This window comes from Jatropha curcas, chromosome 7 (assembly GCF_041381405.1).
Source record: "Jatropha curcas cultivar XTBG-Jc1 chromosome 7, XTBG_Jcur_1.0, whole genome shotgun sequence".
Classification (NCBI taxonomy): Eukaryota; Viridiplantae; Streptophyta; class Magnoliopsida; order Malpighiales; family Euphorbiaceae; genus Jatropha; species Jatropha curcas.
Window position 1 is genome coordinate 4250191 of NC_143157.1, and position 26369 is coordinate 4276559.

Here is a 26369-nt window from a genome sequence, read left to right on the forward strand (position 1 = left end):
AAAGAGGTAATTTTAGTGTTAGATATAAATATTCCAACTAAAACCTATTTAATGTTATAAAATAATAGAAAAACAGAGAGAGAAATAAAGGGAGAATAGGGAGAGAATACGAGAGTGTGTCTATTATTGATGAAAAGTCACATATATATAGTTACATAAGTGGAATCCCTAATAAAGTCTTATACAAATCAGGAAGATAGAGTTCGTAATAATTAAGAATACAGACTTCTAGCCCATATAGGACATCCATTTATTTCATAACACTCCCCTTGGATGTCCATTCTTCAAAGAATATGTCTCGTTAAAACCTTATTAAGAATTTTTACAAAGAAAAAATCCTATGGAAAAAAAAAATCTTAGTGAAGGAAAAATAGTACATTATTCTTTTCTTAAATACGCATTGAAATACTGCCTCATTAAAAACCTTTATCAGGAAAAGCCAGTGAGAAAGAACTTTGGTTAAAGGGAAAAAGAGTACAATGCGTATTTAATCTCCCTCATGTTAGTTATAATATAACTCACATATATTTTGTCATGGAGATATCAAAATACATATTTAACTCTATTTAATTTCTTCATATTCAAGAAGAACTATATCTTGCAAATAAAATTTATAGAAATTCTTATATCTAGTCATATGACTAGCAAGATATATTAGCGTCTTTATTACACTAATATATGGTACTTCAAGACCAATAAGTTTTTCATAATTGTCTCAAAGTTGAAAAATAGTCATTTTCTTACCAAGCGACCTCAAAGCCATTGGGATTCACATAAAATCATTTTAACAACTTAGTCATATATGTGGATTCATAGACAAGATTTCATTTATGAAATTCTCGATCTTTAGGCTTAGACAAAACTTATATTCCCAATGTCTTTCATCTCAAACTGTTCCTTTAAGGAAACTATAATTTTTGAAAACTCTTCAGAAATTCCAATAATGTTCATGAACCAAATATTGACAAATTTATATTCAAAATCTCTTTATAAAAAAAAAATTCATGACCATATAATAATATGATTATAATATTCTTTCAACAAATATTCATTAGTCAAGAGATCCCTTACTCGTGATAGTATATAAAGTAAATATCAAAAGGAAACTCTTCCTTTAAGAAAACTATAATCAAGAGCATGTGACTTTCAACAAAAAAATATAATAAATGCAATTTAATCATAAAATAATATAATTTCTCAGCCATAAATATCATTAAGGCGATTATACCGTATGTATTGAGATATCCTTATTCCATATAGAAATCTTAAATATATTTTTCGGGGTCTTAATTTGCTTGCTACAAGCATTTTTTCAATGTTTCATGGATATCAGTATCTATTAATCCATATACAGCTCTATAATATTGTTGAATAAATTTCTTGAGAATTTATCTTTATACGTCAAGTAACTAGAATCCTTCAGGGATCTTTCATATAAATATCTACATCAAATTAATATATAAATAGGCAGCCATTAATTCATTAGACGTATTTCAAATTTTCACAAATTGCCAAACTAATCAAATATCAAATTATTATTGCATCCACCACATAATTTATAGAGATCTCATCATTTTCAATGATTTCAGGTACTTGAGTTTCTTCTAGAAACTTATTAGTCATGTCTAGGAACTTCTTCCACAATTTGCTCTTCTAGAGTTTGACCATCTTGAATATTTGCTCCTTTTCTTTTCTAGGATTTTTATCCTTGGAACCGATTAGTCTACCATGCTTCAGGCATGCTTTAGACTCATTAGCATAGACAGTTTGTCCTTTAGAGACTTTAATTCTAATAGGAGCATTTGCAACTAGTATGTGAGATTTACTTTTCTCCCTTTTCGATCAGAAATATATCTGGCAACTAATTTGCAATATTTGCAAATAAATTATCTTTTAAACTTTTAAATTCACATTGCCTTATATGAGGATCAAGATATAATAACGATAATTCTTTTCCAATCAATTATTCTTCTAGCTGCTTATTTTCTCCCGTAATGTTGGGATCCATAACAATAGCAAATTTGGCATGTATAAATTTCTTATTTGAAAGTTCTAAATATTGAATAATAGATCATACCTGACATATATTTTCAACCTCCTTTTGAGGACCCATCTTAGTGCGTTGTCGTGGAGCAATTAGAACATATACCGCACATTTAAAAATTCTTCAAGGGGTAATGTTTGGTTCCTGATCCAAAAACCAATTATAAAGGGGAGAACTTATAATAACTTATTGGCTTGATGCGAGTAAGTGCTATTAAATTTTAATAACATGTCCCTCTAAAAAGTAGGGAAATTTGTTCTTACAATAATTGTCTTACAATTAATTGCAATCATTTATAAATGACTCTACTAAATCATTTTTGAGCATATATAAAAGCAATAATAGGTTGTTATAAATTATTTCAATTTACACATGCCATAATCATTAAAGACTGATGTGTAAATTCACCATCATTCTCAAGATAAATTGTCTTAATAGCATAATCTGTAAATTGTATTCCTAATCAAATTATTTGCGCAAATAATCATGCAAACTCCAGGTTGCATGTTGATAATAATCTTTGCAAACTTCAGGTTGCAAATTAATAATAATCATGTAACTATCTTTTGGATGCATCCATAATATATCCAAATAAATTGATCAATAATTTCCCTTTATATATTCTAGAAAATACAAGCAATTCAATTTGAACTCTTGGTGATCGCTCAAATTTTAATTTTCTTTGAGAACAAACTAAGCATGAAAAATTCATTAGATTTGAAGAAACTTCTGGTTCTTCAATAAATATTCATGTAAGGATTAAATTTTCCTTTTTTTTTATCATTATTGATCGAGATGGTCCAATCGATCATGTCAAATAATAAAGTACTTAGATTTGTAAACTTCCGTGTAACAATCATATTTATTTCAATCATTATCTTTATATGATATGTATTTTGATAATGTATTATGCATAAAATTCATTCCTGTAGGTAGTAATACTTGCTCTTCTAGAGCTTTAAATACTCTTTTACTACTAAAACCAAATTTGTCTTCAAATATTTTGGTGTACAACAAGTACATCTTCAATATCCACATATGCCATATTATTTGTACCACTTCTGGTGGTAAATTTTATTTTTAATCATGTGGCCACCATAATTGCTAAGATCATTATTTCAACTATGATCTCATTAATATTCTTAGTGATAAATAAATCTTTTTATTCGTTCTGTCCACACCCAATATCATATATTATTGCATTTAGTTCAGAAAATGTATCAAATCTAGTGTTTAAATGATTAAATTGGCATTTGAAAATAATTAATGGTATTTATAAATATTTATTTGAATTTATTATCAATCATTAGCTAGAATGTATTTATCAAAATGTGATTATTAATATTTGTTGGTAATTATTTTTAATTATTAGTATTTATTATTATTGGTTAATAATTAATTGTCAAACATGATTAATGGTAATTACGAGTGTTTATTGATAAGTATTATTATGTTTTGAGAAATTAATGGTTAAGATGTGATTTTATTAAATTCATTGGGCATTTTGCTAAGTGGGTCTTATTTAATCAAGTGGGCCTATTTGTTTGGGCTATTTTAATTAATTATATAGAAAAGAAAAAAAAATAAAAGAGTTAAAAAAAAAAGAAGTTTATTGCCTATTTTCTAAAAAGTGTGCGTCACATTAAGGGAAAAGGAAAAAAAAAACATTCATTTCCTATTTTTCCAAAGGTTGACGCCAACTCAAGGGAAAAAAAAAAAAAAGAAAAAAAACTAAAACCTAAGGAGGCCGAAGCCTCATAGAGCACAAAAAAAAAAAAAAAAAAAAAAAAAAAAAAAAAAAAAAGAAGAATAGCCATCTTTTTATTATCACACGCACAGGGGAGAAAAGGGAGTCAGATAACTTTTCATCTTTTTCTCTTGATTTCTACCATCAAATCTGCAAACAAACAACAAATTAAGTATTTGTTAGTCCAGATTAGTAAAAAAACTAGCAAATCGAGGGTGCAATAAGCTATAGCAGCAGTAGGACATTTCGCAAACAAGGTATAATTTTGGTTTCACAATCTGTAAACTCATTTTTTATTTTGATTGCATATTTAGAATTTGTGCTTTTAGGAGATTCTAAATACCTAATTGTTGCATATTTTTTGTGCATTTTCTGATTTCTTGCTGGTAGAAGGTGAGAATTTTTGAAAGTCAATTAAGGCTAAGAAAAGGTTTGGATTTCGAAATTGATTGGTTTTTCTGCAATTGGAGGTTAGTGCTCTTCCATTTTTTGTTTGATTTAATTTTTAATTGATGTTTTTTTAATTATGATCTTAAAAGTAAATTGGAGTTTTCTATAATTTTTGTATGATCCTATGAAATTGATTCCATATTATTGCAATTGGGTGTGAATTTTGTTAATTTTTGCACAATTGTTCTACTTATGAAGCTATAGTGATTTGTTGATGTGATCTTTTGTGTTTGATTATTTGGTTTGGGCAAAATGCCTTAATTTATTTGATTAACAGGATATTTCTGGATTGGTCATTTAATTTATATATAACTTTAATTATTATTTGGGCAAGATAGTCTAAAGTCATATTAGAAAATATTATTTGCTAAAGATTTTAATTGTTATTTTGAGCGTGTTAGCCTAAAGCTATATTAAAAAAATACTATTGGTTATCGTTATAATTAATATTTGAGTATGTTAGTCTGCAGTTATATCAGAAAATGAAATGGGCTATTATTTTTAATCATTATTTTAATATGTTAGCCTAAGGGCTATATTAGAAAAGGTAATTGGTGTTAACTTTAATTTTTATTTGGGCATGTTAGGCCTATGGTCATATTAATATATAAATATATATATATATATATATATATATATATATATATATATATATAATTGATTGAATATAGGCATATCAGAAAATGTAGTAGGTTGACAAATTATTTGGAATAATAAGGATGTCTGTACTGGTAAGACTAACATATATATATATATATATATATATATATATATATAAAGAACATTGGGCATGAATATGTAGTTAATTTAATTAAATAATTTAAAAGTTAAGTTGTTAATTAAATGGTTAGCATTAATATTATAAATTAATATAATAAATTATATATTAATAAAATGTGATCATGAATTTCATATGTGAAGTTATGTTGATTTATGTTTGACTTAAATTAAATAAATTATGCTAATAGTATTAAATGCATGTAATGAATTAATAATATTATTTATTTAATTAAAATAAGTTAATGAACCTTAGTAGGCATGAATTGGGCATAAGTAAGGTTGGCTCCCAAGAGAGGCCAAACCTATGCTAGTCCCATAGGTGTTTTTTTTTTTTTTTTTTGTCACTCTTTCATGTGTTATGAACTATTATAATTTATTATATGATGCCTAATTAAATAAATATGCATGTATTAGATGAAATTGAAATAATTTGAGTTTGCAATTGAGTCATGATGCCTAATTGGAATTTTTTTTTTTTTTGTCTAAATAATGCTTGAGTATGTAATTAAATGAACTAATGTGCAAGTAGATGTTAACATAAAATCATTATATGATCAAACCTAAAGAAGAAGCATGCAACCTATATTTCTAGGACAGGCATAACCATGTCCACAAGGTGTGCACTTTTGTTTGACTTTTATTTTATGATATGCATAAGTTAAATTATAGAGTTGATACTATACTTGCTTGTGTAGTATATGATGTGATTAATTGCACTCTTGGACCTTGATAATGTGATGTTGACTTGGTTGACTTATGAATCACTATGTTTGACTATGATTTAATAATACCAATTTGGTGTTATACTCTGGAAAGCTTAATGCTATGCACCAGGTACGCTTACTTACTTGACTACTTAAAGTAATATTGGAATATGTTAAGTCAAGATAGATGTGGTTTGACTTGAGATGTTTGAGTTGACTATCCTATGGATATGAGATTATTTTGTATGTATATGTATGGACATATATGATTTAGATTTATATGAGCATATATGATTGAGATTTGTATAAAGCAAATGAGCTTCTATAAATCATGAGCAAGTTGCAATCATATATGCCTACTTGTTATGACTATTGAGTGATACTTGAATGATTAAGTTATTACCTGGAAATGAAATAACGGAATTGACTTAATGAGAATTAATGGGCTCCTACTGTGAACTTGGTTGAGTAGTTGCTAGAATATGGTTATCTGTCCCTGAAAATAAAATCATGTTATGGATTTGTTTGGATTGTGTTATGATCATATGCCAGACACGTGGGTGTCTTCAGGACGAGTGGACGCACTCTACTAACTCTGTATCTGAAAAACTTTTTAAGTCTACTGTTAAAAGGCTAACTAGCCAGTATTAGTCTGGCTGTTATCAGACATCGTTCTGTTACATGTTCTACTTCTATTTCTTTTTGAGTCACTATTAAGGCCCAGTTTTCTGAATTAATGATTAAGAGAATGATAATACAAATATAAATTACTGATTACTTGAGATACAAGTTACTTACAGATTGATGGTATATGATTACTTGTGATATAAGTTACCTATAGGTTGATGATGTATGATTACTTGTAATACAAGTTACATATGGATTGATGTTATATGATCACATGCCATGCAAGTTATTTATAGGAATACTTGTAAGATTACTTGTAAAGTAAGAAACTAATGTATGTATGTAATATGTGTGCTTATGATGTAGGTTAGATTCTCAGACATTGTTATATAATCTTCTGTATTGCAAATCTTTATATCGAAGATATTGTCTGATTACTTGAGCAACAAGTTACCTTGCGTATATGATAATATGATTAAAAACGCTATTGGATATGTGATTTGATACTGATATGAGATTAATAAAGCATACACAAAGGAGGGAGGAGAAAAGAGTTACAAAACTATCTGAATAATACAATCTACCCTCATCCCTCCAAATTTTCCAAACCTAATTTAATATTATAAACAAGCAATAATAGGAATCCTTATAGACCCTTTACATTGAGTTTAACATAATGAATAAGGCATTAATCCAGACATAAAGAATAACAACCACAAAATAATAACAATCATTCCTAGAAACACAAGGCATACATTCAATCAATAATGACACAAATGATGAATGATAATGTTAGGATGTTCTATGCTAAGGTTAGAGGGTTAGATTGACGAAAGAGTAAAGAACATTAAAGTAAAGTGCATAAAAATAAAGGACTAAAACTTAAAGTGCTGGAATTTAAAGAACAATAATTAAATGACATGAATTTAAATGATTAATCAAGATTTAAGTCATGGTCTTGATGTTCAACAAGGATAATGAACAAATTCACCAATCACAACTCTCAATCTTGTTTCATTATTTATTTGCTCATCCAAATCAAAAAGGAGTTTATGTGCTCTTTGAGCATGAATGCTTAAGGCTTAACTCTATTGGATCTCGGAATCAAAGTATGATTATTGATTTTGTGTTATTGAGACTCTAAAATGAAGGTTCGTGCGCCACTTCCATAATGGCGCACGGATCTTGCCCTGATCAGAGAACTTAGAAAATTGCATTTAGAGAGATTTAGGAAGAAGTGGCGTGTGCCACAGCACTATGGCTTGCGCCACTAGTGCTGTGGCGCATGTGGCTAGGGTCATTTGTACCCAGAAAACCTCTTTCTTGGTTGATCAGAGGTTTCCCTCACAAAGTTAAGAATGGTGATTTAACACCAAAATGAAAAAGGAAAAAGTGTAGAGGAAAGTTTTAGACTCTCAGTTTACCTTGTTTTTAGGAAAAACTTGAGATTTGGATCACAAATGGAAGAAACAGCCAAGAACTTGGTTCTTTGATCAACGATCTGAGTTTCGTTTGATTGATTAGTGTTTTGGGAATGATTGATTGTCAAACCCCATTGAAGTTTTGTGTAAAAAAAGTTGTCCCTCAATACAAATCAATAACACTTGCTAAGGATTTGGATTGAGGGGTTTTGAGAATTAAAATTACAAGAGTTTGGTTAGCAACCCTAAAATCCCCCTAACCCATTCCCCATGCCTCTATTTATAGGCAAATGGGGAATGTTGCCCATTTTTAGGCCTTAGGTGGCAAGCGCCACAAGTGGGCCCCAAACAATATGTCGGGTCTGGTTTTCACGAAATCAGCCTGGATGGCATGCAAAACGAGGTTGTGCATCAGGACACGCCATGGGCGTACCCGAGGCACGTTTCCAGGCCTTGTTTCGATGCGAACCTTGAAAACGTGAAAATGGCTGATGGGTTACCTTTCATAAACTTGGATCATCGGTCTGAGAATCAAATTCATCGAATATCTCAAACTCATTTTATCATAAAAAAGGTAATCATCACTGAGTCTTTTTTTGGGCAAAAATTGAGCGTCTACAGGAGTATTATTTTTTATAGTTACTAATTCTATCCTATAGATATTCCTATAATACTACGAAAATACTCATAATGTTTATTTTATATATTTTATAAAATTAAAATGATAAACACCTACATATTCATTTTTTGTTTATATATTTTTTATTAGAACAACAAACTCATAACTACAATAGATTTTAGAAGGTTATCCTCTAATCATACACAAATAAGGAATTTCTCAACCTTTATATATAGGAATTTAACGTTCTTCACCAAAGTACACACAATTAATCCTATATTATTTTGTAATTCACTCATATTATTTATAATTTTAACATCAGAGAGTTTGTAGGTACCTTTTCCCACACTCAGAATGATTTATAAGTTAGCATATCGATATACTAGTCAACGTAATTTCTAGCTTATAACTATCCTATATATTGATCCAATATCAATTTATACCTCATTAGGTAATTGATCTACATCTCATAATTTATAAATTTTTGAGTAAATGCATATGAAATGTGAAATACATCATATATGGAAATATATGATGTATACTACTCGTATAACAAGTTAATATTTGCGGTATAATCGAAATATAACTGAATACAGCACTGTTGGAACTTGAATATAGGGGGAACAAGAGGGAATGAGTGACTCCTTGACATGGATCCTTAAGGAATGGATAGAGAATCTGAGCTGTGCTATTAGGACCACTATTTAAAGTAAATGGAAAAGAAAAGCCCAAAGGATTAGAGCAACGAATCATGTGTCATTTCAAATAGCTAGTGCATCTTTTTAGCGGCCTAAGGTCGGCTCATAATGCACATAGGTGTTCAAACTGAGTAAAACCTATGTGCAGAGAAGATTGTTGATGCGGCCCCAAAACAGAGGTCTGAAGTGGCAAGAGCTTGTAAATAAATATATTGTTGAAATAATGCCACAAGGCCACTTAGGCCTAAAACCTATAGAATGTAAATATTGTATATGTACAGTACCTTTTTGGATTTTTATATTATTTTTCTAGAAGGCGAACCTTACTTGGGGGCACTCTTAGGACACTTATAAATAGAGAAGACTATCATTGTAAAACACACGCCAATCAATATAACAAACCTATTTGCCTCGTGCATTCAAGTCACCTTGTATCTTTTTTTCTTTTTCAACCCCCTAATTTCTTATATTTCTCTCATGTTCCTCTCATCTTTACTTTTTTCCCTCCTAAGCTCTTTATATTCTCATCCCCTTTTTTAGATCAACAGGTCCGACCCATTTGTCCACCTATCCCAAGACACTCCTAATAGATGCAGGCCCGACAGACACATCCAATTTTGGACTGAAAAGTTTTTATATTAGTGAGTCCATAAATTAAGCCAATTATTAATTAATTAATTAATTAGGAAAATTTTAGTATGTATATATATAAGTAAATTGATTACATCAACATGTCATTGTTAGTGTAATTGTTACCATATTATGAGATCTGTAATGTTGTGGATGCACGTTTAGAGTAAGTTCAGATTTATGTAGATGATTTATTTGACAAAATGAAATATTTTAAGATTTTAGAAATATGTTTTGCGTGATGAATATTATTATTTATATACTACTTATGCGAGCTGAGAAATTATAAAGGTTTATGATCCCTTAATTACTTATATGTTCATTTAGTTTTTAGTAAGAGTAATATTTATACTACTTAAGGAACATGGAGACTAAGAGCTGTTGGAGTTGTAATTACTAAGGAAGATACTTAACGCTGCTTTTCAATCATGAATACTGAGTATTGTGCATATAGTAGTAAAAAAATTGTAATGTACAGATATGTATATAAGTGGTGATGCAAAATGCCAGTATATTTTTAGATGTAATTATTAATTTTGTATTACGTATGTTGACACTGACCCATTAGTATAGTCCAAGTACGCGAGTCCAGGTTAATAACATAGAGAAGAAAAAAAGAAGACATTTCTTAGGAGGGACACTTGGACCTTGGACACAATTATATAAATATTGTACAAATATAGGATATTTTAGACTTTGCATATGCTTGCAATATTATACACTCTAGAATATTTCTTGCTTGGTGTGCACTCTTAGAATTCCTATAAATAGGGAGTGACTCCACTATAAATGACACGCGAATCGATATAAATAAATTTTTTTTGCATCATGCGTTATATCACCTTGTATCCCCATTACTTTTCCAACCTTCTAATTTTTTATATTTCTCTCTTGTCTATCTCGTCTTTTCTTTTCCTCCTCTTGAATTCTCCTTCTTCTCATCCCCTTCTTTCGAACGAAACATGCCTCAACCTATTTGTCCACTTGTCCCAGGACATTCCTAATAGATGCAAGCCTGACAAGCCTACAACTAATTTTAGACTCAACATAATGTAAATTAAATGAGCCCTGATAAATCCCTAACTTTGATTATACATTTTAGAGACTAGAGTAGTCTCTGTACTACTTAGTTCAAATGAAGGCTAAGATGCTCAAAGATGTTTTCTAGTCACAACCATGAGTATTCTACATGCAGTAACAAAAAAAAAGTCATTATTAACTATATATATAGTGTTAATTTGACTCATCGTATCTTAATTATAGACGCTATCACATTGGCATTCCTAAAATTCAGTTTGTTACGCAAAAAGTAGAAAAACTTCAATTAGTGTTACACAAAAGAGAATCTATTAAAATTTTCGTTAAAGAGTAGATGGAAAGATGACGTATACATCATTGAAGCATTTAAAATGAAAAAACTTGTCATCTCAACCTTAATTAATCAATAATTAGCTTTGACTTTCTCTTTCCTCGTTGATTTTTCTCTTTTGTCATATGACAGGCACCTTCGTGATACGGATCAAGGAAGCAAGGCGAAGGATCCGTTAGCTCTACCTATTGGGCCAATCATAAGAGCTCGTGCAACTAAGCAACAAGCAGCCTTGAATGCATTTGTTCAAGAACAAGTCACATTGGAGCTTCAAGATCATAACATTGCGAGATGTGGGATTGAACTTGAAGAAGCACCTAAGTTTGTTGTGGTGCTTGAGGTGTGTAAAGAGGCTACCCATTGATGCATTGTACATGTTTTATACTTAGGCAAATTTTGAAGAATGCTCTTTCATTGTAAGCTTAAGTATGGGGCGTGTAAGGCCTGTGAGCCCACTTATCCTATTTTGTTTAGTTTGTTTTTATAATGGGCCTGGTTATTTAAAGTAAGGTTGGTTGAACTTATTTTCCAAAGTTGGGCCGGCCCTAGATTAATTAATATTTAAGTTAGGTTGTTTTAATTAGTTAGCTTGGGCTTTGTATTTAAATTAAGCCCATATGGGCCATATTGGGTTAGGCCTAGGTTAGTTTAATTAAAGGCTAATTAGGTTTAGCTTTGAGGGTATTTATTTTGGTTTTTGTAAAAGCTGCACGGCAGCCAAGACTTAATTAATCAAAAATAAGATTTGTTCTTTCTTTGAAAAGAAACTGTGTTCTTCATCATTGGATGAATGCAACCGAATTTACATTAGTAATTAACATTGTGAGTTCTACAAGATTAATTACAAGAAGAATCTCAGAATTGTTTTCAAGAGTACTTGAAGGTAAGTTTTCGTTTTCTTGCTTAAATTCCTTTCTTTCTTTCTTTAAGAGTACTTGGGGTTTAGGGATTGACGGGTACTTCCGTGATTGCATGTTCTTTGCTAGATTCTTCTTGTTGATTTGCAAGAGTACTTGTTAATTGTTTAGGGTCGTATTACTTTGCTACTTTTACTAACTTCTCCACCGCATAGAAATGGCTGATCAAAGAATCTTTAGCAACATTTTCCATCTTTTGACATAGCTTTGAAGGTACTCAATGATTAATCACTTGAAAGAATCCAAATTTCTTGCAGGCTTCTCTAACCTTTGAAATTAGCTCTTGAATTTCTTTAAAGTCTGAAACAGAGAGATCTATAGCTAGGATTTCTTCAATCTCTATGCTTTTAAATTTAGCCTTTCTTTAAGATCTTGAACAAAAGCTAGATTAATTTCTTCTACAACTCTTGGTGCGCACGTGAAACACAGGGTTTCTGGCAATGTGTAAAAGCCACTTGGTTATCAAAATGAAATGTAATAAGAAGTGATGTAGGTACCTGAAAGTCTTGTAAAATAAAAGAGATCCATTGTAACCCACAGAGTGTTACTTCCACACTCCTATACTCTACTTCAACTGAAGACCTACTGACTATAGGTTGTTCTTTGACTTCCAAGATACCAATGAATTCCCTAAGAAAATGCAGTAGCCAGATCTAGATTTTCTAGTAGTAGCACAGGCAGCCGAATCAGCATCACAGTAAGCAGTTAACGAGAAATCATTATGAGAGGGAAAAAAATAATCCTTTAGATGGACATGCCTTTAAGTACTTTAACACATGCATAACTGCTTTAAGGTGATATTCACAGGGTTCCTGCATGAATTGACTCTACTGTTGCACTGAGAATGTAATGTCAGGCTAAGGTATAAAAGCTTACCCACTAATCTTCTATACTAGTCAGGATTTGATGATAATGGGCCCATATTTGGTGTAAGTTTAGTTCCCTAAATAAGGGGTGTAAGAGTAGGGGTGACAGAAGCTAATCCAACATCAGAAATGAGGTCCTTCACAAATTTGGTTTGAGTTAAAATCATGCCATCATCAGACCTAACAATCTCTATTCCTTAAAAAAAAAAAAAGGCAAACCCCAAACCTTTAATGGTAAACTCTTTTTAAAGGAAAGATTTGACTTGTAAAATCAATGATTTTGTGACTCCTATTAACAAGACATCATCTACATAAACCAAGAGGGCAAGAAACTCATATCCTGAAACTTTGGTGAAGAGGCAGTGATCATGAGATGATTGTACAAAACCATAATGTTTGAGTTTGGTAGTAAACTCCTTACTCCATTGTCTTCCTGCTTGTTTTAACCTATATAAGCTTGTTTGAATACAAACATGCCCTTTAAGGGATTTTGTATAACCCTCCAGGGGTAATATATAGATTTCCTCATCAAGATGACCATAAAGGTAAGCATTATTAATATCTAATTGATGGAATGACCAGTCTTTTGAAGTGGCAAAGGCAAGAAATAGCCTTATTATTGCTAGCTTGGCGACAGGAGAAAAGGTTTCAGTGTAGTCTAACCCCAAGCAATTGATTACTTTGCCACAAGCCTAGCCTTATACCTATCCACCTCCCCATTGCGCAAATATTTGACTCTCTATACCCATTTACACCTAATTGGTCTTTTACCTAAGCGTAAATCTGTCAATGTCTAAGTCTGATTTGCCTCTAATGCTTATAGTTCATTTTGCATAACATTTATCCAATTAATCATTCTTAGCATGATAATAAGATGTAGGCTCATGAATTTTTGACACATTTGCATGAAAGGATAGGAAGGTATTATAAAAAATGATGTTAGTGGTAGGTAGAGAGAAATGAGAAGTACCTGAATGAATTGCAGCAATAGAAGAAATATTGCCATTGTCATGTACATTTGTTACAAAATCTCTCATCTAGGCAGGTTTACTTATGTGCCTTGTACTTTTGCTAAGTGGGACAGCTGAAGTTGTTTGAGTTGGATTTGTGTGTCATAAAGGTGCATTGTGTTCTAAGGATGTTGTTGTGGTGAACTTGTTGTCTTGTAATTCAGGTATGAAGGTCTGTGATATTTGAGTAGGATTTTCAAGATTGGAAATTTGGTTGTTTATCAAATAGGACCTTATAAGGTGATTTCCAAGCTAAAATTTCTATTGGTATTCTATTTACTATATGAGTAGTTACTAATAATGATTCAGACAAAAATTTTTTAAGTAGATTGGCTTGGAACATAGAGGATCTAGCTATTAGAAGCAAGGACTTATGATTTCTTTCTACTACCCCATTTTGTTGGGGTGTGGAAGGATATGATCTTTGGTGTATAATCCCCTTTTCATTGAACAAATTTGTGCACTCTCTATTCACAAATTCTATCCTATTATTACTCCTAATTTTCACAATTTTCTTTTGAAATTGATTTTCTATTAATTGAATAAAATGAGTAATGACACTAAAAACTTGTAACTTAGCAATTATCATATAGGTCCATGTGTACCTGCTAAAATCCTCAAACAATTGTCACCATGTACATAGCTCATATTATGGAAGTTACTCTATAGGGTCCCCACAGACTCTATGTACTAGCTCAAATAATTCACTTGTTGTGGTCTTGCTAATAGGAAAAACCAATCTTTGTTGCTTTGATAAAGGACATATAGGACATATGTTTCTATTTACATTCACATCAGGTATATCATGTATTTGTTTCAAGCATTTATTTGAAACATGTCTTAACCTAGCATGCCACAAGAAAGAAAGGTGTGTAGAGTGTTCCTTACAAGCTGTGAAAGCATTACAAGGTTTATTTGCTGTGAAAGAATTACTGTTTAAGTGGTACAACCCATCTTGCACATTTCCAATGGCAATATTTTCTTTACTCTGTAATCTTGCAAAATACAATGGTCTGCAAATGAATTGATAGAAATCTAGTTTGTTTTGGTTAAGGCATTTTCTGAAATCAAATTGCATTTAAAACTTGGTATATAAAGGACATTGTATAAGGTAATCCTCTAGTTCAATTTAATTTTCCCTATGTGAGTTACTAATTTATAGGAGCCATCTAATAAATGTACTAGTTTAGGTTTAGGTAGCTTGGTTATTGAGTCAAACAGTTTTATTATGATCAGTAGCCCCTGTGTCCAATCACAAACAGTTTTATTATGCATGTAAAAGTGATGAGAATTGAACAAGTTACCTGCAAAGCTAATTGCATTTGCATTTACATTAGCTGCATCAACAGAGTTTGTGCACTGAACTGATTTCCCTTTGATTGCTCTTTGTATTTCTTGCCAAATGAATTGTGATATCCCTTCATTCCAGCCTCCAGAGTAATCAGGTGTCATACTATACTTTGTATCCATAGGTGTATCTCCAATTTGCATTGCCACATTAGCCTGAGACTTTTCCTTCTTCTGCTTTAGTCCTTAGTACCATTCAGTGTAACCATGGAGCTTGAAACATGTGTCCTTAGTATGCCCTCCTGCCTTGCAGTGTTCACAGTGTCTATCTTCTTTTCTTGCAAATTCTTTCTTTTTTAACATAAGCTTCCCATCCTTATAACCATTGTTCCTCCTATATCCAGCACCTCCTTGTGCCAACATTACATTAGTGGTTTCACTTGACTCAATCAAAGGGTGATGGACCTCCCTCTGCTTCTCAACCCTCAAAATCATGGAGTAGGCTTTATTTACATTAAGAAAAGGATCCATCAGCAATATATGTTTTTTAACATGGTCATAACTCTCACTATGCCCCATAAGAAACTGAATTAACGTGTCTTCGTTATCAAGATCAGCTATGATCTTAGCTGCACCACAACTACAAGAAGGAAGTTGCCTTAAGCATGACAACTCGTCCCGCAACTTATTAAGCTTTGTAAAATACATGACTACACTCATATTTCCGTGGCTGAAATCACTTATATCCCTCTTATTTTGATATAGCAAAGGCCTGTTACTCTCCCCAAAGCTAGGGCCTAGCTCATCCAGAAGATCCTTAGCACTAGTTGCATACAAGAAAGCCTCTACTAAATCCTTCGAAATTGAATTAAGAATCCAAGCAACCACCATACTATGAGCGCCCATCCATTTATCAAACAATGGAGAATTACTATCAGGCATTTCACATTTTCCGTTAATGAATCCCAATTTATCTTATGCCTTGAGAGAAATTATCATGACCTACTCCAAAATAAGTAGTTCTATCCAAAGAGAGGTATACTTACTAAATTGAGACCAAGATTATCTGAGTTTAACAAATTGAATGAGCTGCCACTTGCCTCCGCTCTAGAAATCCCTTCGACCGCTAATTCTTCTTCTGTCGTCATTCGATTAAACTCTATTGAGAAGTTAGGGTTTTCCACAATAATCAAATATGAAGGAAGTGTATCTTTGATGAAACAAGAACAAGAAACGAAACGTAATCAGAGTTGTAGTAGGCTCTGATACCATGAACAAATTTATATGAAAATTAAGATCAAAATATGAGAGAAAATCTTTGAGAAAATATTATTTATAAGTTTTTTGATATACAACGTGCTGATCTTAGAGAGTCCTTTTGGACTATGTACACTAAAGAGTAAAGTAACCGCTAATATTGACTTTTCTCCTTAAGGGACCAACTAGATACTAATAGTTGTACAAGTAAAATAATAAAGCTATATAAATATACTTTACAAAAATTCAATTTTCCCCCTAAATTTGAGAGTAATATTCAGTTTGTCAAAAATCAATTTTTTATATAATTTACCCTTTGAATTTCTACTAAAAGAACAAAATTGAACCATGCACACTTTAGCTTCTTATCCATTTTTTAATAGAAAATTTAATCGATTTCCTTTTATGTAACAGTAATTGAAGTTTTTATTTTTTTTTATAACAAATTGAATTTTAGGAATGTCAATGTAACATGGTTTATAATTCAAATACGAAGGTGAAACTAAATTTGTATAAATATAAATGATGATGCAAAATAATAGAACTTTTTTAGATGAAATTTTTAATTTTGTATTTCATCTAAAGGTTACGTAAATTAAATGAGCCATGACAAAGTCTTGATTTTGACTATGCATTTTAGTAATTAGAAATGTACATGTAATTGGAATTCCTGCTATTTTGCACGTGAAGTGAATCCTTGAGGAGAGGAGGAACTGTAGAGACATTGGGACTAATAATAATTGTTACGTGGAAACTTATGATAGGATTGATCCTAGAGAATGTATATATGCACACACAACATATACTAATTAATTTTTTTAAAGTTATATTTGATAGAATTTTATTATTTTCTAAATAACTATAAATAAAATGATAAAATTATAATTTGAAAGATTTTTATTAGTAATTATTTTTATAAGATTAGCTAGTCATGTACCGGCGCTCCACGGATTGTATAATTTTTCCTTTTTTTAATTAAATTGAATTTAATTTTCAAGAAAATCATATTTGTCTTGCTTTAATTTAAATAATTTGCTTATATAATTTTGATTTAATAATGAAAGGTAAAATTATACACTCTTTTTGAAATTCTCAAGTAATGAACTGAAATATTAATTAGCACAATAAGTTAATGTAAGTAAATTATTATAATTAAACTAATGTATTCAGTTAATTATTTATTTTCTCTTTAAAATTTTCATATATTGAAATTAAATGAGGTATCAGAATATTCAATTTTAATGAAACAAATTTTAGTGAATTGAAATTAATATTTTAATTCTATTTAATAATGTAATTATGTTATTTAATTAATTTTTATTAACTATGACTCTATAATAACTCCATTGGTTTTTTTTAAATAAGAAAAACTAACTAATAGAAAACTTAATATTTATTAAATTCAAAAAAATATTAATTATAATGATAGTCTCCATTAGATTTATTAGTTTGTCACTTCATTATTTAATAAAAAATTTTAATTTTTTAAATGCAAAGAAAAATATTAATTATAATAAAAATAAAATGACACATCATCACTTCCATATTCTAATATGTTGCCACATAAGCATTTAAGCTTTAAAAATTATATATTATATAAATAAAGTTCAAATATAATATAAACAGAAATCAGTTATCAATTGATAGCAAAAATCTTTAAAAGTAGTTTACGAACTGTCTGATACTACTATAGTTATTAGCTACTAATTAAAATTATTACTAATCACTTATAACCTAATTGTTTGATATGAATAAGTTATTAGCTGTATGAATCAGCTTAATCAAATACCTTCCAAATATAAGAAAGAAGTGAATGGCCAAAATGACTTACAGAAGTTTCAACATTTAACTTAAGTCACTATTTCATTTTCATTTGGAAAAATTATGATTTTACTTTTGTATTTTGCCATAATATACAATATTGCTTTTGCATTATAGAAATACATAGTTTTGTCCCTATCTTTTGTCTTCGATACACTGTTATATTATTTTGTCAAGTTTTTGTACTTTTTGTCAATAAATCACTACTTCGTCCTATATTTTATCAAAATTAAATAATTTATCTCTGTTTATTAACTAATTTGTCCTTGTATTTTTGCCCAAATTAAATTATTTATTTGTGTATTGAACGGAAAAGTTCAAAAAATTAACGGAATAGTAAATTCAAAAAATAACAGAAGAATATAACAGCGTCGTGAAGGTAAAAGATAGGGACAAAATTATGTTTTAAAAAATATAAGGGCAAAGCAATATATTCTGAACAAATAAAAGGATAGAATAGTAAGCCTTTCCTTTTGCATCGCCTCAATCGTGGTTACCCACATAAGGAAAAATCAAAGACAGACTTGCAAACCTAAACCAAATCCCATCCGAAAATGCTGGAAATGAATCAGACAAAGTTAAAACTCAAAATGGATGAAGAGGAACTTATATTAGGAGTGAGGAAGAAAAGGAACTTATATAACTTTTGAGGACTGAACAGGAAAGGAAAGGATCCAAATAAAATCAGAATGAAAGGTAGATTAGGGCGTTAGGAATTCGTTTATTTAAGGATATTCAAGACATCATTCTGATATTGTATACGATCTTAAAATGACCTAGTTTCAATAAATTGATTATAATAAATTATTTTGTTATTCAGGCATAGTAAATGAAATATATATCTATCTAAACTATATATAAATGTGGGAATAGAAGGAATAATAAGATTTCAAATAGTGCCCTTGATGAAATTTAGGATATCCTAAAATAACCTTAGTCATAAGTCAATTAGAAAATTATATTTTATTAGTTGATTGAATATATTTATAAAAATTATTTTTTAAGTTAATTATGTGTAATCTGATTGTCATCTTACTCATGTGAAGAGTGAGAGGTCTTGAGTTCGAGTCTTCTCGACCACAAGTATTTTCACTAATTTGATGAGTCTAGGGGAGGGTTATTCCTTACTGTGTAACCCGTAGTGTTATTTCGGCCCATCAAGTCTACTAATAAATAAAAAAAATATATTTTTTAAATAAATACTATAGATAATTATGCATTTCAAAATTTTAATAGTTTTATCTTTACTAAATTTATTTTTGCAAATATATATGATAACAACACATTTGAAATTTTTTTGTATTTTATTTATTAAATATTTAATTTTATTTTGATTATAATTTAAAATATTTTATTTAGGAGATAGATAAAAAAAAGGAAGAAAATATATTCTTTTTATTAATATTCTTTTTTTTCTTTATGTTTATATGATTTGATTGGATATATTTTTAAAAAATAAATTTTCAAATAAAAAATATATAATATTTTATTTAGGAGAGAGATAAAAAAAAGAAGAAAAAAAGTATATTATTTTTATTAATATGTTTTCTTTATGTTTGTAAGATTTGATTGGATATATTTTTTAAAAAGTAAATTTTTAAATAGAACTTGCATAATTAAACCTGGGATGATAAAAGTTGAAAATTTTAATTTAAAAATACATATAATATTTTATTGATATATTTATATATCTATATACATTGAAATGTTTTTTTTTAGGTGAGTTTCGAAGGAGTTTTATTTTTAATAATAATTTTTTATTTTCTTTTTCGTTACTGAATAATTTGTAACTACTATCATTTTAATTTAGGAAGAGATTTATATCTCCCTTGCAATAAATAGATGAACTATTGATGATTAAGTATTTTTAATTTTCTTAATATGTTTTTCTCTTATATCCTAAATCTATTTGACTTTAAAAAAAATAGTGTTTAGAAAACTAGAAAAAAAAACTAAAACTATATATTTCTTTTTGGATCACTTTTTGTGGTTTCAAGAATTTGTGTGTACGTGCATATATTCCTTTCTCTGATGTACCGGGTAAGTAATATGGCCACTGTATCCAAATTGATTTCTATTATCAATTCAAATCATCTTCTCATTTATTTTCTTTTACTTAGCTGTAAAAAATAATTTATTATTGTTTTTATTATAATTGTATATAAATCTTGATTTGAGGTTGAAAGTAGGGAGTTAGAGATTGACTGATGACTTTATTCTTTTAGAACACCTGTTAGGATTTTAAAAATCTACATTTATAAATTAGGGATCAAAGAATTAGGTTTAAGGATTGGGTTGAATATTATTATGAGACCACTTCATTATATAAAAATAGAATTAAGTATAACACCCCTTCTCCAACCCCGCAGGGCTAGACAAGAGATGTCACATTCTGTGCCAAAGGCACATACAAGCTTGCTTATTAATACGGAACTAATTTCAAATGAAAATATAATACAATAAATGTTAACTTAGTTTATAATACTTGAAAACATAGAGCAGAAGTCTTAAGAAAATATAAGCTGCTTAAAACAGTTCTATTATAAAAATTAGAGAAACTTAAAATCTTTAAGCAATAGTGAAACCCTACAGAAACTGCAAAGTTTCCTTTAAAAATGCAACTTAAGGTAATAGTTCAAGCCTGTTAATAAAACGTTTCAAAAGTAATAACAAAAATTTCAAAGTCTCTTTTATACAATAATCCATATTCCAATCCAATGAAACAAATTCTCGAGAGAAGTTAACCTCGAATCAACACTAATAAAATCCATAACAGCAATAAACTCAAGATATCAAAAATTCAAATCTCAAATGAGAGTCCATGTCCACGTGGGACCAATCAAAATCCTCAAAAGTTTCAAAGAAATAAAATAAATATACTAAAACAGAAAAATTACAAATCCCACATAGTAAACTAACGCTCTCATTATTTCAAATTTAACACATGTCATGAGTCTGCAGTATAGACCCATACTCTATTCTGGAAGCAGAAGATCTTCTCTTTGAACACAAGTACTAGAGATCCATAGCAGACAAACCTTCAACCTACGTGAGTTAAAAACATCATGCTGAGTATAAAACTCAATGGTACTCAACAATACATATGTAATCTCATAGCATACAAATATGGTCCATTGAAATCATACACAACATTAAAATATCATTTACTATAATAATGCTCATTCTCACACCATTTTCCCATGCATATACTCACAATCAATTCACATTCATTGTTTACTTGTATCCCGAGTACCAATATCAATCATAACATAGTAACTTGTTTCGCAAGCAATCTCATATATATGACTATTCGTATAACTTGCAGTACATGTCTATTATGCTTACAATAATTTGTGTGAATGACATAGTTTTCTAAAAATTGCATAAAAATCATTTTACATCTCAATTAAAAGTTAATCTCATTATTAATTATTATGAATTTTTGGACAACATGAAGGCCAGTTTAACTGGGAAAATGGGTGCCTAACACCTTCCCATTTCATACCTGACTCTTGAACCCGTCTTTGGGTTTGTTGACGCGTGTTTGTATGCCCCCACCTAACCCGATGAGGATATAAGGATGCGGAATAAGGAATCAGGGTCAACCAGAAGTCTTTAAACCAAGAATCGATTTAAACCAGTTCAAGGAAGTCTGACCTGTGCTAGGGTTGCGTCACGCAGCTATAAGGTGCGTGCGGCACTAATAGTTGCGTCACGCAACTCTAACCAGGATGACGTCACCTTGAAAAGCCCACATAACGGTTTTGCTTTTTGTGTGGATACGTGGCAATGGTCCAAAAAGTGAGCTGCGTCACGCAGCTCTCAGGTTCGTCACGCAACTGTTAATTGCGTGACGCAGCTATGTTCTGTTGCCCTACCCATATAAATACTACATTTTTATTCTTCAAACGGGACTTTTTGAGAAAAATGGGAGAGCGATTTTTGAGAAAACGCAGAAAACATTTGCGGCTAGGTTTTCTACAAGAACTCCTTTGAGTTATCTTGAAGAAAAACGAGCTTTAGAGATTAACTAGGTTGAAAAGCAAAATCACAAAAAAAGAGGAAAAGAGAGAAAAGAAAAGAAAAAGAGGTTTTTTGGTTAAAACTTTGTAAAAAGGCCTTCTGGGATCTCGAAACTTTATTCCTAAGACATTCAAATCGTGTGCAATCCTCAAATCTGTGGGTTAGGTAATCATCTAAACTCTTCTTGGTATTTTCTTAGTCATTAATTTGTTAAATATCTATTTTATTGATATTTGGGTAGTTTGATATTGGTTAAGTAGTATTATGCCTATTATTGGACATTTCTGGGGTATATTAAACAAGTTTTGATAAAAAGAAAACGTAAAAAAGGTAGTTTGAAAGGTAGTTACGGACCAGAGCAGTTGCGTCACGCAGCTACAAGCTGCGTGACGGAACTGTTCATGTCCAAAAGAGGTTGACATTTCCCTGATTAGCTGCGTGGCGGAACTGTTCGTGTTTATAATTTTTGTCTCGTTTTTATTTTGCTATTTAATATTATGATTTAAATAAGTGATTGATGAATCTGAGAATTTTGCCAAAGTCACGAACAGCTGTGTGACGGAAGTCACGCAACTAGGAGTTCCGTCACGCAACTGTTCTTCCATAGAACAGCTGCGTGACGCGACTGTTCTAGGGTTCCAGAATAATTTCATTTTTTATTCAATTTCGTGTAATTAAATAAAGGTTCCATTTCTTTGTATAATTCAAGAAATAATCAATAATGGGCAGATTATGGTTTAATCAAATCAAATAGGTTAATTTATTATTATGTATGATTTCGGGTTATTAGGGTTTAGTGGATTTATTTTGAGTAGAATGTATTTTAAATCCGATTTGTGGCCCGCCTTTAACCATAAAGCAAGAGCGAGTCTTTTAATTATTTTAATTGCTATGGGTTGAATGATTGATGTGGTTTGAATGATTATGAATGCAATGAATGGATTTATTTGGGACGATTAAATAATTTTCCACATAGGAACTCGGTTCGATTTACTCGGGTTGGGTTTAGGTAAATAAATTGGCTTTTCTAAAATAAAATAAAATTAGAAATTGTAGGTTAAAAGAGGCCGATTTTCCGGGCGTTGACTTCCAACGGGTCGACGTACCCAATTTCCTTACCCAGAATCGCACTTGGTGCGCCTGACCAGTCTTTTAAACAATTGGCCTTAAATAAAATTGGGTTAAATGAAGTCACTTTTATAAAATAAAATTGAAAACGGTCCTATTGCCGAAATAATGGGTGGCGACTCAAAATGTTTTATAAGACCGATTTATCGGCATTGCGTTCCTAAAAGGTTTTGTCACCATTTTCTTAATAAGAATCACATTTCCATTCCAATAAAATAAAACAATAAATTGAGCATTTTTCGAATCGCTCGGGGGCGGTCGTGCGAAAACAGGTTTAAAATCGGATTAGTCGATTCCAAAGAATCGACTAATTTAAGAATTTTCCCTAAATAAGAGTGGCGACTCCAAAATAAAACTCTTACCAACGTAAGAGAACCTTTTTCCGAGGATTAAACGGGTTTAATAAAAGAAAACTATTTTACTAAATAAAATAAATCAAGCTCGTTCGATTCAGTTCTTTCCAAATCACTTTTGGTAAAACCAGACGTCCTCAACTCCATCCGTCCCATTTTGTTTGCTTATTATTCTTTTTTTTTATGTCCCAAAATGTTTGCTAGGTTTCCAAATTTAGATATGTAAACAATTATTTTTCGATAATAACCTTTATGATTATTCATTAAATGAATGACCTTTATTAATATCTTAAGTAATGAGTTAAGGGTAAAAAAGGGCAAAATAACATTTGTTGACTAAATTCTTAATGTGTGTGTTTTGTCAAAAAACCATGCAAACAAAATTGGATAGAGGGAGTATACAATCATCCTGTGTTTGCTGCTGAGATGAGAAATGTGAGATTTGGGCTTTGTACTGATGGATTTCAGCCTTTTGGCCAATCAAGACAATAATATTCACTATGGCCTGTCATTGTCACACCATATAATCTACCACCCTCAATGTGTATGAAAGATGAATATATATTTTTGTGTGTTATTGACCTGGCCCTATAATCCGAAATACAAAATTGATGTGTTTCTGTAACCATTGATTGCCAAACTTAATTATTTATGGGAGTATGGGGTTGAAAAGTTTGATATTTCGGCCAATTAGAATTTCATAATGCGAGCTACTTTGCTTTGGACCATTAGTAATTTTCCAGCAGTTAGAATGTTATCTGGGTGGAGTACGACAAGTAAATTGGCTTGTCCTCATTACATGGAAAACACTAATGTATTTACACTAAAAAATGGCGGTAAACAATGTTGGTTTGATTTTCATCGCAAATTCTTACTAGAATCTCACCCTTGGAGGCAAAATCGACAATGCTTTAGAAAGAACACAACTATTGTTGATCCCCCTCCACTTGTGAAGTTTGGAGCTGAAACATTATAAGAAATTGGAGATCTAGGGCTTATGATAGTTACAGAGTTAGGTGCAGAAGAGGTAAATGGTAGAATTGGCTGGAATAGCGGATGGAAAAAGCGAAGCATCGTTTGGGATTTACCATACTGGAGTTCAATTCTTATCCGTCATAACACTGTCATGAACATTGAGGGAAATTCCAAGGATAATGCAAAAGCGAGAGCAGACATGAAGGAAATTCGTCGTTGATCAAAACTCAAGCAATCTGTAGTTACTGGAAAGTTTTCAAAGGCATGTTATTCTTTAGATAAACCCCAAAGGCAAATATTATACGAGTGGGTCCAATCATTGAGGTTTTAGATGGATACATATCAAATATGGGTAGATGTGTCGACATGAAGAAATGAAGATTGTTTGGCATGGAAAGCCATGACTGTCAAGTTTTCATGCAAAGATTGATTCCTGTGGTATTCTGAGAATTGTTGCTAGGGAAAATTTGGGAAGCAATGATAGAGTTGAGTCTCTTTTTCAAGGAATTGAGGATGACTGTTATCCGATGCAATGATATGGACCAATTAGCACGAGAAATCCCAATAGTGATATGCAAATTGGAGCGAATTTTTCCACCCGGCTTCCTTGATTCTATGGAGCATCTACCAGTTCATTTCCCCTATGAATGTTGTATAGCAGGACCTGTACAATATAGATGGATGTATCCATTTGAGAGGTGAATCACTAACACCCCATTCTAATCATTATAATGTTTATTCAACTCATATTCACTTATTGTCTCTGTACAATTACAGACATCTGCATAAAAATAAAAAAGAACATGCGCAGTAAGGTAAAGGTCGAGGGATCAATTTGCAATGCATATTTGGTGCAAGAAGCTTCCACTTTCTATTCACACTACTTCAAACCACATGTTTACACCAAGCATTGGAGAGTGCCACGCAATGATGACATAGGAGATCGAATAGAATCTAAGTTAGAAGGGAATCTAACAATTTTCACCTATCCTGGCATACAATTAGTAAATAAAAAAGAAAGACGATTGATTGATACGGAGATACGAGCGGTTCAAACCTATATTTTGTTGAATTGCGAAGAGATTACACCATTTTTAGAGTAAGTATAAATCTTATAGAGAGTTTAAACTTAATACAGCTTAGTTAAATCATATTTATGATATTTTTGTTCGCTCATAAACAGTTGACTGATACTGCAATTGATGCAAAACTAGACTCTGAATTTGCAGAATGGTTCAAATGTTATGTAAGTAAATTTCTAGTTACACAACATATATGTGTACATTCTTATACTTTACTCGTGTCATTACTATTTCCATAGGCTCGAAGCTCGAGAAGGGATGTTGATAACAGATTCATTACTGATCCAGCAAGGGGACCTCTACCGGTTGTTAATGCCTACTCTGGCTACTTTGTAAATGGTTACAAGTTTCACACTGAGTGTTATAGGACAAGCAAAAAGACAACGAACAGTGGTGTTTGCATAAAGGGATCAAACTACAGAGACTAGTCAAATGATTTTTATGGAAAACTGGTTGAGATTTTGGAGTTAGAATATCCACCCCTACCAATCAAGTGCACAATCTTATTCAAATATGAATGGTTTGATCCTACGCCAAATGTTGGCATGAAGGTTCATACTA

The 26369-nt window shown here is 30.9% G+C and overlaps 1 long non-coding RNA gene and 2 pseudogenes across 1 annotated transcript; 2 read left to right on the top strand and 1 right to left on the bottom strand.

The window, feature by feature from the left end:
- Positions 1-3816: 3816 nt before the first annotated feature.
- On the top strand, positions 3817-11793 carry LOC119371069 (uncharacterized). The gene is made up of 3 exons (XR_005178624.2): positions 3817-4048; positions 4182-4261; positions 11222-11793. It is a non-coding gene; the product is annotated as an uncharacterized LOC119371069 (long non-coding RNA).
- A 3302-nt stretch (positions 11794-15095) lies between these two features.
- Positions 15096-16317, bottom strand: LOC149494613 (uncharacterized; annotated as a pseudogene).
- Positions 16318-20862: 4545 nt separating this feature from the next.
- Positions 20863-25829, top strand: LOC149494614 (uncharacterized; annotated as a pseudogene).
- The last annotated feature ends 540 nt before the right edge of the window (positions 25830-26369 follow it).